Below are 3,524 nucleotides of genomic sequence, written 5' to 3' on the forward strand. Positions count from 1 at the left end.
TAGCATTACGCTTCGGCTAAAAGTGAGTTAATCTGCCATAAGTGTTCAGAATATTGTTCTGAGTTGAGAATATTGTTCTAAACATGTCATGTACTTGTTCAGAGTTACTAGTTTATTTAAAAAAACTATTGACTCCCTGGGGTAAATAATATAGAACTCAGCAATCTATAGGATATATTGGTGATTCCAATGGGGACAGTGGTGGAAGAGACAGAGTTTTGCATATCTGTGCTATGATTTTTTTAAAACACTTTATATCTTTAATATATTAAGTAGCAAGGAAAAATATTTTATTTATGATAACTAAATAATATTTACAACGACTTTATGGGTACATACATCTACATTTGTATATCAAAGTATTTTTTAAAAAGATAATCATTTGTATCACTACAATAATGTATAGAAACATAATCGAAGACCAAATACATCTTGGGCCGTAATTTTACCACTTCTAAATTCTTATTTTCAAAAAAATATTAAGGGTAATTTAACTCACTACTGTTTTCCAAAATGTTCTAATCAACTTGTCACATACTAAAACTAAGTTGCCACCATACTAACTTAGACTTAGGGATTTGTAAGGGTAACAAATGTTTTAGAAACTTAAAACATAACCTTTTTGTTGAAATTTTATTTTTGCTTAGAACGCAAAAGAAGAAAACAAGTTTTATTTTTTTGCCAGCTAAAAGTATTTGGGTAAACTTAGCTAGGTTTAAGATGGGTCTTCTTTTAAAGAGTTTTAAATACATTTCTGAAAAGGCACTGATATGAGTTCCAGTTCTGAATGCCACAGTTATTTTCCCAGATTGTAGTGTTTTTTGTTGTTTTTGTTTTTGTTTTGTTTTTTCTTCAGACAGGGTTTCATTCTGTCGCTCTGCAGTCCAGGCTAAAGTACAGTGGTGAGATCACAGCTCACTGCAGCCTTAGCCTCCTGAGTAGCTGGGACTACAGGTGAGCACCACCGTGCCTGACTAATTCTTAAAAAAAAAAAAATTGTAGAGATGAGGTCTCAGTATGTTATTCAGGCTGGTCTTGAATTTCTGGCCTCAAAGAATCCTCCTGCCTTGGTCTCCCAAAGCACTGGCATTACTGGTATGAGCCATCATGCCTGGCCTTCCTAGACTGTTTTTTGCCAGATATGTAAACCAGGAGATCTGTGGATATGAATATAATCTGAAATTTGAAAGATGAAAGAAGTGACCAAGTTGATTCAGAATTAAAGTCTGTACAAAGACCAAGCCACGCAGAGTAAAAGAGGTAAAAGTGGTAAAAGAGGAAACACCCAGGAGAAAGAGACACATCATGATCCTTTCCCGCTGTTAGCAACTGAATCTAAAGGCATATTAATGTTAAGCTTTAAAATGGTGTGCTTCTGTTGTAAAATTGCAGCTAAGTTCTTTCCAAGGTAGCAATACCATTCAGGTTGCTCAAATGTTTTGATTGGATTAAAATAAAAACTTTTGGAAACAAATCTATTTACAAAGTCCATGCAATCCTTCAGATGTGTGTATTTTTTCTCTCCCTAGCTCATTCTTTTTCTTTGAAAAGCAGTGCCTTGCAGCTCATTTTTCTGAGACAGAAAAAAAAAAAAGAAAAATCAATGATCAACAACAGTCCAGTACTCAAGAACAACCTAGAAATAACAAATCAGTCTGTGTGTGTGACAGAAAAGGAGAGTGTATGTGGTAAGAAAAGCAGCTACCGTTTCAGACTTCCACAGGGCAATTCTAAGAAACAGTGGGCAGCCGGGCAGAGGCGCTCCTCACTTCCCAGATGGTGCTGGGACCAGGCAGAGACGCTCCTCAGGTCTCTATCTCTTGACCTCATGATCTGCCTGCCTCGGCCTCCCAAAGTGCTGAGATTACAGGCGTGAGCCACCGCGCCTGCCCTGCCATGTCTTTCTCCTCCCAAGCGGCTGTTTTCGTCTCCTGGATTTTGATGTTCTACTTAATACCCCCATGTTCTTATCCATGTTGCCCTGCTGGAGGCTTCTTTCCCTTTGGGAAGCCTGACTCAGCTCCATCAGTGCCTCAGGAGACAGGCAGGGAAGCTTAGCAGGTGGGGGCAGCTTGTCTCTATCCCACCTCAATTGCAGGGGAGGGATCGGGTTGGTGGCAGCGGCAGCGGTGGCCCTGACAGTTTTCTTTTGCAGGACCTGTGGCAGGCAGCTCTGGGTGGAGAAGAACTATTTGATGCAAGAGCTGCAGGATCCTTGCGCTGCATCTCCTTCCCCACCATCAGCAAGCCTGGAGAGCTGAGCAGGTGTTCTTTACCCAGCACCTTCAAGGTCGCCTTCTCTGGACACAGGGAGCAGCCCAGAACTGGGTCAGGGAGCACTGTTGCAACTGGGCCAGGGACACTGTTGGAACTGGGTCAGGCTTCCCAAAGGGAAGGACGCCTCCAGCAGGGCTGTGTGAGCTGGCGACTCCATGGCCCTTGGAGTAGAAACTTACTGCATGCACCTGGGCCTTGTCAGTCTGGTTCTTTTCTGTCAAGCTCTTGAGATGGACATTTCCCTCCAAGCGCCTGGGACTGCACCAGGAGGAAGTGAGGTTTGCCTGAGTCTCCAGGGGCCTAGAGGTGGAGGCTGCTTCCCCATTGCTACAGGGGCCCCTTTTCTTGTCCTCCTGCCCCTGGGTCTCTACCTGATCCACCTCCATTGGTTCTTCGGGCTCTTCTTCTGCCCTCACCTCCGGCTTTGGCAGCGTGGCTGGGATCGGGGTCAGATTCCAAGACCTGATCACCTGCTCATCTAGTGAAGGCAGTCGGAGGTTAAGCTTGCGTCTGAGAGGAGGGATCCTCACGGGGCTGAGGTGTCCGAACATCATGGAGTTGCGAGCAGACAGCACGGGTTTCTTCCTTGAGGGGAGCCTCCAGACCACAGAAGGCAGGACCCCCAGTGGGGTGCCCCTGTTTTGAGGGAGAAGACACAGCCTCATAGGGGCGCCGTCCCACCTGGCTGGAAAAGAAGGTCCAGGACATCGCAGAGGATTGAAGAGCAATCGGGAAGAGGCCCGGGTTCCCGGGGCAGGCACAGGCGCAGGAGCTGCGGGGGAGCTGGGAAGGCCTCACGGACAAGAAAAGCAGGTTGCCAATGGCGTCGCCGGGACCCGTGGTGGAACCAGGAACAAAATATGCTTAGACAAGCACGTTGCCTATGGTGTGGCCGAGACTTGCAGTGGAACGTTGTGAGGCCGAGGCGGGCGGATCACGAGGTCAGGAGATGGAGACCATCCTGGCTAACACGATGAAACCCCGTCTGTACTAAAAATACAAAACATTAGCCGGGCGTGGTGGCAGGCGCTTGTAGTCCTAGCTACTTGGGAGGCTGAGGCAGGAGAATGGCGTGAACCCGGGAGGCGGAGCTTGCAGTGAGCAGAGATGGCACCAGGGCACTCCAGCCTGGGCAACAGAGCGAGACTCTGTCTCAAAAAAAAAAAAAAAAACGCTGAGAAGAGCACGTTGCCTATGGCGTGGCCGGGACCTGCTGCGGAACCAGGAAAAAAATATGCTTAGACAAG

At 46.3% G+C, this 3,524-nt stretch overlaps 1 pseudogene; it reads right to left on the reverse strand.

Annotated features, from left to right (window-relative positions):
• Positions 1 to 1,864: 1,864 nt before the first annotated feature.
• On the reverse strand, positions 1,865 to 2,942 carry LOC100448438 (putative UPF0607 protein ENSP00000382826; annotated as a pseudogene).
• Positions 2,943 to 3,524: the final 582 nt, after the last annotated feature.

Source organism: Pongo abelii, chromosome 7, assembly GCF_028885655.2.
Source record: "Pongo abelii isolate AG06213 chromosome 7, NHGRI_mPonAbe1-v2.0_pri, whole genome shotgun sequence".
Classification (NCBI taxonomy): domain Eukaryota; kingdom Metazoa; phylum Chordata; class Mammalia; order Primates; family Hominidae; genus Pongo; species Pongo abelii.